Source organism: Gossypium raimondii, chromosome 6, assembly GCF_025698545.1.
Source record: "Gossypium raimondii isolate GPD5lz chromosome 6, ASM2569854v1, whole genome shotgun sequence".
Lineage (NCBI taxonomy): Eukaryota > Viridiplantae > Streptophyta > Magnoliopsida > Malvales > Malvaceae > Gossypium > Gossypium raimondii.
The window spans coordinates 9,824,737-9,837,856 of NC_068570.1; positions in this window are offsets into that span (position 1 = coordinate 9,824,737).

A 13,120-nucleotide genomic window follows, 5' to 3' on the forward strand; every position below is an offset into this window, starting at 1 on the left:
GAATATGTTCTATAATAGTTCATAAGTACTCATATTGCATAGCTTGATGTGTATGTGATGTTGTTGTGTTGAGTAACCATTTGTGATATGCACGCTTAGTACAAAGTTAAAGCATAATGGATGTAGTTGAATGAGTATGAAATGGTAAGCTTGATATAGATTAATGGGTGCTAGTTGGGAGTATGAACTTATGACTTGAAGGTTTAGCTATGTTAATGGTTTGATAGGTGAATGAATTGTGGAGTATGAACTTATGACTTGATATAGATTGTATTGCAATGTTTTTAGGTACTTTTGGATGTTTTTTGAAGGATTATAACCATGTGGTATTTGTGTATTTTGGTACTTAGGTAAGTGGGTTTGAAAATGGCTTATTTTGAGGCAATTTGGGTGCATACGGCCTGGGACACGGGTTGCCACACGGCTTCGTGCCACACACGATCAACCGACATAGGTGTGTTACCCCTACCGTGTTTGGTGCAAGGTTCATATGGGCTGACATATAGCCTACGACATGGTCGTGTGACCCAAGTCAGTGAGTTACATGGGCGGACACACGTTCTGGGACACAGGTGTGTGAGCCAAGTTAGTGAGCTACATGATCTAAGCACACGGGCTTTTGGAGTAGCCACATGAGTGTGTGGAATAGTCACACGATCTGGGCTCTGCCACATGGCCTAGGCACACGACCGTGTGACCCTTGTTTTGAAAATTTTTATATTTTCCCTAAATCTTCTGATTTTTTTTAAATTGGTCCTTAATTGTTGCTAAATTATTTTAAGGCCTCGTAGACTCGATTTAAGGCCTATAAGTGTATGTTTTACTTTAATTTAAATGATATATGAATGTTGATAATTAATTTGTGAACTTGATATTTGATACTGAATGTTCAGATTTGTACTGTAATACTCCGTAACCTTAATCTGTCGACGAAGATGGGTTATAGGTGTTACAGCTTTAAACATAGAGTTTGTCGAACAAGACAAAGATGATCCACTCACATTTGATGAAGCAATTCAACGTGCTGATTCCAAGCTCTGGAAATAACTATTGAAGCTAAGATGGATTTTATGAAATCCAACCTAGTGTGAAAAGTTATAAACTTACTGTAAGGGATAAAACCCATAGAGTGTAAGTGGATCTACAAGAAGAAAACAAATGTAAATGAAAAAGTGGAAACTTATAAGGTCTGACTTGTAACAAAAAGATATATTTAGAAAGAAGGTAACAATTATGAAGAAAAATTCTCTCCGGTTGTCATGCTCAAGTAAATCCACATATTGTAATATATTATGGCAACTCTCGACTATGAGATCTGGCAAATAGATGTCAAGACAATATTCTTAAACGACTATATTTAAGAGAGCATTTATATGATGCAACCCACTGGATATATAACTAAAGGAGATGATCATAAAGTTTGCAAGTTGCTTAGATCCATATTTGGACTTAAGAAAACATCATACTCAAGGAATCAATACTTTTGAATTTAAGCAAAACATAGATGAACCTTGTGTTTATAAACATATTGGGGATGAAAATCTGGTATTTCTCATTCTATATATCGATGACATTCTGCTCATTAGAAATGATGTAGAGATATTTTCATCGATTAAATTGTGGTTAACTTAATAGTTTAGCATGAAATAATTGGGAGAAACTAACTTTATTCTAGGTATTTGAATACTAAGGGATCGAAAAAACAAAGTGATAGCATTATCACAAGCTTCATACATAGAAAATGTATTGAAATGTTGTGCAATTACTAATTCAAAGAAGGGAAATCAACCCTTTACATCGGGCTTTCATCTTTCTTTGGAGGACTATCGTAAGACAATGGAAGAAAGAGAATACATAAGAAAAGTTAATTATGCTTCGGCAATAGGAAGTCTCATATATGCTATGTTATGCACATTTTTAGATATCTATTTCTCAGTAGGGTAGTCAATATCAGACGAATCCCAGTCCAAAACACTAGCAAACAGTTAAGCATATACTCAAGTAGTTAAGGAGGACAATGCATTATATGTTTGTGTATTCTGGAGGAGACCTTACTCCTATCGACTATATCAATTTCGACTTCCAAATGTGTCAAGATTTAAGGAAATCGACATCAGGCAGCGCCTTTATCTTAGCCAGCAGTTCCATAGTGTGAATAAGTATTAAGCGGGGTTGCTCTGCTAACTTTAGTATAGAGGTTGAATATGTGGTAAGTAAAAATGCTATGACACTATGTGAAAATTGCTAAACACCAAAGAAACCACAAGTGGACAAAATACATTGATAGAAAATATCATAAGGGAGACGATAGTGATTGATGGAATAGTAGATGTACTTAAAGATCGTATCTGAGGACAAACCTTATAGATTTGTTTACCAAGACTATTGGATATGGTGCCCTAACTGTAATATTTTTGTCTATGTACACTTGTATTTTTTGAAAAAATAGTTTAATAAAAATATCTATCAATTACATTAATACCCTTTGTATATTGTCCTTCATGTTTTTGCATACAAAGCAAAATTGGTTATCTAATATTTAATTAATACTAAACGATATTACGTGATCGAATCATAATATGAAAATACAACTTGTATTAGTAGATGAACCTAAACATGTCCTTAGTCTAATTGGAAATGAGCAAATTGATTAAAGACTAATATGTCATTTATCAAGTCCAATTGGGGAGATGATTTATCTTGAGCATAGGAGAAGATGACTTCCAAAAGATTAAGACACAAATGCGATTGACTGGATTGATAGTACATCCGACAGGACCCAAGTAGAATAGATCCTAGATCTGTTTATGAATTTATTCACTTGTGACATTCATAGTATGACATACCTTAATCTTGAGTAGATGATGGACAATGTATGTGTGACTCATATACTTTTATGTAAATAAAAGTTTGAGTTCAAATAGATAAGGAACCAAAAGCTGGTGCATTGGGTATACAATTTCTGCAGTATGTAGCATCATTCACAATAGTAGAATGCATAGCCCAACTAATAGGTAATGATATCCACCCATTGACATTACATGATAAATGAAAAGCAAACGTGAACACGAGTCATTTGTTTGTGATAAATTACTAAATTAACATTTGGTTGTAATTGACTTTTCATGAAAGAAGATGTAATGGTTACTATGAGATAAAATAGGATCATATTGGGAGAACAAATTTATTCCAAAAATATTAAGGATATCATATGAGGATAACACACTTACGAAAATATCATAGGATGAGCACTGATTGAGTAGCTTTCGTAATGATATGTAATTAGGGAGAATTCAGTTACACTACTATATTAGAATGATTTCATGATTAAATAAATTCAAAATTAATATGTGAAAATTTGGAACTTAATTATAAATTATTTGAGCCCTAATCATATATGTTCAATCAGTCTCTCCACTAGCTCGTTGAAACTGAAATGAGTCATATTCAAAAATGAATATGTTCTCTCATTGAGTATAAAAATGACTTAAGAATTAATTTAATATTTTTAATTATTATTTAATTAATTATAATTAAATAATTGAAGTTCGAAAATGAAATTAAAATAATTAATCATCATGAATGCATTGAAGTATGAAAATTAAATATATTTTCTCATAGATTCTTTAACGGTAAAGTTGTCATGAATTTAATGGAATTAGGATTGAGTTGAGAAAATTATTTAATTTGAAAATTAATTTAACTAATTTAATTAATGGATATTTATTTTGAGAAATTGAAAAAAACAAATATTTGGTTGGATTAAAGTATAAAGTGTTGGGTCAAAATCCAAAAAACATATATAATTGGACCCAATACATGAGAGGTTTAATACTACCCCATATGAATATGATAGGCCAACAACCCTACTAATATTTACTAGGGTGTGTTTCGATTACATAAATATTATTTGTGTTACCCTTATTCAACTAGGATTTTCATATCTCTCATTATAAATAGATGAAACTGGTAGAGGTATGAACATAAGTTTTACACACAAGTTTCATATATTGTTATTATGTCAGAAAGTAGTGAAAATTTATTTTCTAAGGATAAATTTTATTTTCCAAGTAATAAATCGTTTTTGGTACTTTGTTTGGTTCATGTTACTTGAGCCCACACCCGACGCAATTCAGGGTACGAGGATAGCATAGAAGGTCATTCAGCTGAAAGTTGGGAATGATTTGACTCCGTCCCGATCAAACGACATGTACTTTTCTAGAAAAAAATATTTTTATAAATATAAAAAATTGGCTCGATTTTTAAAAAAATAATTTCCCGCTGTGACTGAAATTCATTTTTTGAACCGGATTTTTCTATAATAACAAACTTTATGAAAAGTGATTGTCCACTCAATCCTCAATGGAAAACCTTTGCTAAGACACTTTTACTATTGGTGAGCATGTCTTGAGAGTAAATAGGGTTCATCGTGCATTGATAACGGGAGGGAAGCAACAATCTTATGGGAAAAAGAAAGTTCCTAGAAAAACGATGGTGCACCAAGATGTATTTATCCCTTGCCAAGTGCATGTTGCTTTTAGGGTTATCCAACATTGCATTACAACCCTTAAAAAACAAAAATCCCTTATGGAATCTTTTTTTGGTAGGGATGGGCCTGACCCTAGGGGTCGTCTAAAGGTGCAGCTGCCCAGGGCCCAAGGCTAAAAGGGGTCCAAAATATTGTTTTTTAGCTTTTAAGAGCCCAAAATTTCTTTTTACCAACTTTTAAAGGACCTAAAACAATTTTCTCCAACTTTTAGGGGCCCAAAAATGTCAAGAATGGGTCTGGGCAGGGAGCACGATATAGTTCTTCCTAAACACATCCACTAATGGTTGTTCACCCTGCAAACAATAGTCAATGAAATACGTCACAAGTCTCACTAGGAGGTCCCTGCTAATTTCCCCAATGCAACTCCTTAAAAGTTTAACACCTCTACGAAGGGAGGAGGGGAAGAGGGAACCATGCCTCGAACATGTACATGGGCATAAAAAAAGCTAGTCACCACTCATCTGACATAACCACCGTGCTCCATGTCATGGACTCTCATTCCTTAACCTGAAACGAAATGTCGGACCATGACACTCAACATGTTCCCCCCTTAGAATTGAGAACTCATACTGATAATTGTCTAGTTAAAGGCTGTGAAATTCCAATAGGGGCTTCATCTATTCCATCCTTGCTACTCACAAAGAAATCAATTGGCCTCCTCCTTCCCCCACTTTTCTTCTTCATAGAAACTTGCTTTCCTTTGCTACTGTCGACTTCCTCTTCTCCCCACCAAAAAAAAAAACTCAGAAATATGAAAAATCAAAGAAAAATAATCTCAAATCAAAGTTTGAAAATTTTAACCATAAAAAATCATCTCTGATAATTTGAATGGAACAAAAGAGTATAATAAATAAATAGTAACTAATTAATAAATAATCACATACTTTTCAACGAAATGGACTAAAGTAGGACTTTGAAATTATTAGATCGATAGTATACTGTCAAATTTCACAATGCAATAGGTTTAGCCTAATAATTTAAAAATAAAACTCAATTTGATTCGTGTTATAAAATAAAAAGACAAATAGTTAAGAACAAAGAAAATATGAGAAGCAATAGAGAATGTATTTTATTGATCAATGGGGATATTTTAAAGGTTCTCCAAAGTCTCTATTTTTATGTATAAGAAGTATAAATGAAGTAGAGATCTACTTCTAATGACTATTAGAATTTAAAGTACATCAAAACTTATCTTGATCTTGATGGACATCCACTTAATAAGATATTCATAACACTCCCCCTTGGATGTCCATTGGTAGATAATGTGTCACGTTAAAACCTTACTAAGACAAAAACCTTGTGGGAAAAAAAATCCTAGTGAAAGAAAAATAGTACACATATCTATAATATGCATAATATGCTGCCTCACTAAAAACCTTACCAGGAAAACCCAATGGGACAAAACCTCAGCTAAGGGAAAAATAGTACAACACATATTTACTCACCCTCATGAAATCATCACATACTTTCTCGTATTCTACATATTCAATCTTGAATACTAGTATTTCAAATGACTATTTGAATGTATTTGCTAAGTATTTATATCACCATTCTTTTGAAAGTCATGAGTGAGGGAAAATTTTGGGGAAATATATTTTGATATCTTCAGGAGTTTCAACAATAATCATAGCAAAATTTAATCATGATTCTTCTATAAAAGCACAAATAGGTATTTTGGATCATTTTAGAATTCTCCTTCAACTACAATTTACCACATATGTTCAAATTATTTCAATTCATATCAATGAACAATTTCGAGAATTTCAATATGCTTCTAGCATTCTAAATCCTTCAAGGATTTTAATATAAACTTCACTATATAGTGGTTCATAAAAGGATGTAACAACAACCATTAGACGCAAGTTAAATATTTTATGAATTGTTAAAATAATATATTGCATCTACCACAAAAGAATATTATATCTTTTCGTAATCAATGCCAAGACTTAGCTAAAAACTTCTTATTTTTGTTCCACTTTTGCAAAACTACTTTATTTGCACCTTACTGGCTTTATACCTTTAGATATTTGGACTGCTGGTCCAAAAACTCCACGAATTTAATTGTACTTGAGTTGCATCTTTATATTTTGATCAATTTATTCCATATCTATATTTGTCAATAGATTTATTCAAGATCCATCTTTTATTTCATTATTTCAATAATAATATTGCATGCAAAATCATTGTCGACCACTTTTATTATTCGGTTCCACATTTTCTCGAATTGACATAACTTATTGAGATCTCTTATTTTAATTATTTTAATCTTCAGTTTCAAGTACCTAAATATTTTATGGTGTTTTACATATTAATTATGTCTTGGGTCTCTTCCAGAGCACCCGCCTCCACTATATGACCATCTAGAAAAATTTTCATCTTTGGAACTGATCAATCTATTATTTATTATTTGTGTGTTGTGGTGGAGCAATTGGAACATATAAGCACATACAAAAATTCAAAGATGAGAAATATTTAGCTCTTGATCAAAAACCAATTGTAATGGGGAGTATTTATAACTTATTTGCTTGATGCGTACAACACGTAAATAAAAATAATCTCATGTTAAAATATGAAGTTTAGTTCTCATAAGTAATGGTTTATACATTAATCATTAGCATTCAATTGTAACTTCTCTAAACCATTATGTGCATTAATAAAAACTTTTACAAAAGTTTTCAAACCTAATGAATAAAAGACTAAGATATAAACTCATCAAGATTAGCAAGTTAAATTGTCATATTACATGATCTAAAATTAATTATTTAAACAAGTAATCTTGCAAACAATAGGTTTCAAGTTGATAACCATCCATATGGTGGATGAATGGACACATATTCATTTCAGAAATGCAAGACATTAAATCTCAACTTTAGCTAGTGAGTTTCTAACAATCAATTTTCATTGAGAACAAGCAACAAATGAAAATTCTTTAAATTAAAGAATCTTCTGGTTCTTTAATGAATGTCCATATAAATTCTCAATTAATTTTCGCATCATATATGATCTAGGATGGTCTAACTGGTCACGCCAAGTAGTAAATGCATTTATATCAGTAAACTTCTGGTTTACTTTAACATGCATTTCAATTGTACTAAATTGTAACAAATTGATAATTTTACTATTATTCCTTTTACTTTGTATCCACATATAAGTACTATTGTGACATTTACTACTGGAAATGTCTAAAACAATGTAAAGTCTATAATGCCACTAAGTCAATAAATATAATTTCCAAATAATTATATACAATATTCACTTAAGGGAATATGTCAAAATCTTCAAATGCAAGGCATTTGGTCTAGTGATGTGATTTTTGCTTCAGGTGCGAAAAGTCCCGGGTTTGATTCAAAATGCTTTTAAAACCCTTTTAACAAGAGTTTTGCATACAGTTAACTACCAAGAATAACTGCCTAGGTCATGTATAAAAACAAGCCTATACTAAATATATCAATAAATGTTACATCTCAAATATAAAAATATGACATAATGAAAAACTAGCAATTTTTTTCATGACCATCATCATAAACATGCATGAAATTTAATTCAAAATCCAAACATTCAAGCTCATAGAAGTTTTCATTTACAATTGCTAATGTTGTTTCTCTAAATAATTAACAAATGGAATAATATAAAATGTATGAACTACTACCTTTAACAATTCTTTGAAATAAATCAAATCTGAATAACCATAAAATTCATTGGTTTGTTAACATAAATTTGCATACTAAATAAGTTTTAATAAAATATATTATTTAATCATAAAACCTACTATAGTGACATAAATAAATCAGTTAATATTCATTTTCATGAACAAATGAGATGCTTAAAACAATATGTAACACATGTAATTAAAACTTAAAAGAGGATCATCTCAAAATATTTAAATCATATATCAAGTTGGTTTAATATTTAAAGATGTAATTTTTTTGTTCTACGTTGAGTCTTGGCAATAAGAAGTAAGTAAATTAAACTTTAGTAGTGGACTTTGAATCCAATCAAAATCTATTAATAGCAAACTTTGAGAGTGGATCTTATTTTCCAAATGTACAATAGGTACATAACCAATGACTCTTCATAAATAAATTCTCTCTTCTTAAAAATTTATTGGAAATTCTTGTTCTTCTCTTGCTTTCTTCATTTTTCGACTTCTGGTGGTGAGAAAATTTATTACGACAATCCCCCATGACTATTATTATAGTCCAAGTTACTACATTCACGTTAAAGATTATGTCTTTCAAATTTATTACATATTGTTATATTTCCTTTCAGGGAATGGTTAAGTTTCGTGGTTAAAAACTTTTGTTCAATCACAAGTAAAATCTTTTTCATGATATTATTACTGTAGGAGCACATTTGAATCATGAAAAGTTGAATAAGTTCTCTCTTGCAAGGTTCTCATTAGTAATATATTTCCACGTAATTTTAATTGAAAACTTATTTTGAATATTGTAGAGTTATACTCACAGTTTAAAAAAACTAGCAACTTCAGGTGCATCCAACCATAACGAGCTTTAGATGGATTTACAATGTTCTATTGTTCATAAGTAGATCTTTCACAGTTAAATATTTCGCTTTCAACCCCTTAACTGGGATGATGACAAAAGAAGATTACAAAGATAGCCACGATCAATTTAATTTATAACAAGGTTAATAAATATAAATCAATAACCCAATTCTCTTTTGACTCAGATGAAATATAATTTTTTCTTCATTCACAATCTCAATATGGTATCCATTATAATGACTATGTCTTAAAACTAATGCACTAACCATCACAAATTTTGTGCTTTTAGATATTGATATATTAGCTCTTCTAGAGCTTTCAACTAATTTTGTATTACTAAATATTGAAATAATATTTGTTTGTTTTAGTACCAAATAAGATAAATATTTTCTATCTGTAATGATAGAAGTCATTTCTACATTCTCATATCCTTCCTCAAATAATATTAACAGAAACAAAATATTTGGGCATACGCCACATACTGCCAAAATACATGTGTTGTATTGTTCCATTCACGTCTTTAGGTTATTCGAATTTTGTGAGAAATATGGTAATGAGAAGGTGCATGTTTAGGATTGACTCTGACAAGGAAAGACTTGGTTTTTAAGCTGTTAAATAAGACCTACCTCCCTTTCTTGGGACCCTACCTCGTGCATGGTTCATATTCACTTCTTCGATTTTTCCCTTAAAAGAAAAACTATGGAGAATCAAAATTGTTTGTCTTTATGATTGATTGATTGATTGATTGTTGCGAATGAATGAATGTGAATATTATAAAACTATCATAGCATTCCATGCATATATAAGAAGCGTATCATACATATTATGTAAGAATGTCACTAGGACTATTGTATGATCATTCTTGAAATCTGGGATAGAAATCTTACATGTTCTTAAAATATTGAGTGGGGGAAGACCTTTGAACAAGACCTATGGCCTCCATTGATGGTCCTTAAGTGATAGCATCATAAAATTTTGAGCTGGTTCCTACCCTGGCTGCACTCTAAGGTAAATTTTTACATGTGGGTTTACTAGATGAGATTTCCTTTTAAATACAAATAGTCATGCATGACTCTTAGTGAGATTGTCACAAGATGACTCACAAATGAAAGCATGTTCATGATGGGTGTTGAGTCAATGGTTACACATTCAAGATCGTCTCGTATTAAATAGTTTCCCAAGAAACGATATTTAAGCTAGAGATGATGGCCAAATGTTAAATGATCGTTGGTTCGTGTGGAGTCTTAAGAATAAAGATTCACAAACTGATTGGATGTAATCTATGTTCTTGCTAGTTAATCATGGAACCTTAAGGTGACATGATTGATAGGTGTGATAATGATTGCAACAATGGAAAAATGTTTTCAAGGTTTTAATACAAGACGCGTGCATCATACTGCATTCTAAATATATTGCTAAAATGAAAATATTTACTTAATACAAAAATAGTAATTAGTGAATCTTTATTTTTTTTCATTTGAAATATGTCTCCTACTCCTCTTTTTAGCATTCTTATTGAGAATAAATTGAATTGGGATAACTTTTGAGAATGAAAATGGAACTTGTTAATAGTTCATTGTTGTGAGAAACACAAATTTTTCCTTGACGAACTGTGCCTGCCTGAAGCTCAGACCAAAGTAAGAAATCATTGGAGAAATTTTGCTCCACTACTCGATGTTATATGTTAGCGAGCATCAGTAGTGTGCTGCAAAAGCAAAACAAGAACTTCTGTACTGCTAAAGAGATCTTGAAAATTTTGGAGGATTTTCTCAGAGGCCAAGTCATATTGGACCATCAATCCGTTATTACAAATTTGATGAAATCCCTGTAGAAACCTGGTACTCCGGTCAAACAAAATATGCTTAAGTTTATGGGATTCTTTGTGAAAGTGAAGGACAATGGGGTTGAACTAGATGTGAACACTCAAATGGAAATAGTATTCAAATCCTTGACCAATGAGTTTGTTGGCTTTAAGGTTGCTTATAAGTTGGGGAACAAGACGCTTACCTTAATTCAACTCATGAAGGAATTACAATCCTATAAGTTGAGGCTAAATAGTGGTAAGTTGGTTTAGGAGAAACCTGAGGCAAACTTAGTTGTAGTCCTCTTATTCTCTAAGGGGAATCAAAAAGCTAAGCAAAAGAAGATACCGACTAAGTCTTCGGTTCCACCTCGTATAGATAGGAAGGAGATTAAGAAGTCAGAGGATCTTAAAAAGATCAAATGTTTCTTCTACAGCAAGAAATGACATTTCATGTCAAACTGCAATGAGTATTTGGATTACCTAGCTGAAAAGGGCAAAGGTATGGAACTCTTTGTGGTTGAAGCTTTCTTAGAAGAAGAATCAATTGACAACTAGGTTATTGATTTTGGAGCCACTAACCATGTTTATGTTTCTTTATAGGGGTTCAGCGAAATGAGAAGTCTGCATGAGAGGAGCCTTTTATTGCGAATGGGAGATGAGAGCTATGTTTCAGTCGAAGTAGTGGGATAAATTATTTTACATTTTAATAGTTTTAGAAAGATTGTTTTAAAAGACGTATTTTATGTACCTCATTTTAAAAGGAACTTAATTTCTGTAGCATGTTTATTTAATGATGGTTACTCCGTGACATTCAATTAAGGGATTGCTATTAACAGAAATTGTTCTTTGATTTGAAAGGATGGATGGAAAACAATCTCCATTTTGTCAAATTGAATAACTACTCGATGCTTCAAACTAAAATGTTAAATAAGAAGCTTAAAACTTCTCACTCTAACAAGAGGTGCCTATGGCACTTAAGACTTGGTCATATTAACCAAGAAAAAATCACTAGATTCGAGAAAAATGGTTCCTGAAGTATACTTAACGAAGTTAGTCTTCCACAATGTGAATCTTGCTTGGAGGGTAAAATGACTAAGAGGTCTTTTAACGCGAAAGGTATAAGGACCAACCTACTATTAGAACTTGTGCAAACTGATGTATGTGGTCCCATTAGTATCAGTGCCCGAGGAGGTTACAATTATTACGTGACTTTCATCGATGACTATTCTCGATATGGATATATGTATATAATGCACCGTAAGGTGAAACCTTTGCTAAATTTTAAGAATTTCGTACGAAAGTGAAAAAGTAATTAGATTTATTTATAAAGAATCTTTTATATGACTGAAATAGGGAATACTTGTTCGATGAGTTCTTAGGATACGTCATAGAGAATGAGGTTCTATCTCAGTTGACTGCACTAGGTACTCCACAGAAGAATCTTGTAGTTGAGAAAGGAATAGAACCCTACTTGACATAGTTCACTCAATGTTAGCTATTTACAACTCCCTACTTCTTTCTGGGACATATTATACAAACGACTTGCTATATTCTAAATAATGTTGTCAACCAAGTCTCCTTACAATACACCTTATGAATTATGACATGGAAAGAAACTCACTCTAAATCACTTTAGAATATTGGGTTGTCCTACGGAGCCTACTTTTGGTACCATCCACTCCTTCCCACAGGTTTCTCCTTTCCACTTTTTACAACTAACTTCTCCATCTGGCGAGGTACATACCTACCTCCCCTGGAAAGATCACATTAGGGTAGGATAGTATCCCTACTACCCCTACGATATCAGACAAAAATGTGAGAGAAACTTGTCTCTAGAGTTGGGAAAGTGTGTCTACCCTTTTTCTTCTTCAACAACTGTATAGAAATCTTCACTGAAAGAATTAGGAGGTTCTTTCCAGTTGATGGTGGCAGAGTGCGAACGCTTTGGTTAGGCCCTATCTAGACTTTGCAATGAGAACAAATCCAATGAGTTGAATTCAAGAAATCCTTAGATTTAGTTAAGGAATCACTTAGCCAGCTCCGCCAAATTCATGGGAACACAATCCGCCAAAACCAGAGCTCACAAATTTTGTCTCCACCTAGGAAACTAAGTACAAATCCTTAAAGACCGAGAAGAAAGAGGTGGAGGACAAAGTCCACCAACTAGAGGCTGAAAAGAAAACTTTAGAGGAGCAATGCCTCGTTGACCTGGGGTGGCTCTAAAGGGAAAGCCATGAGGCTTTAGAAAACTGTAAGGCATAAA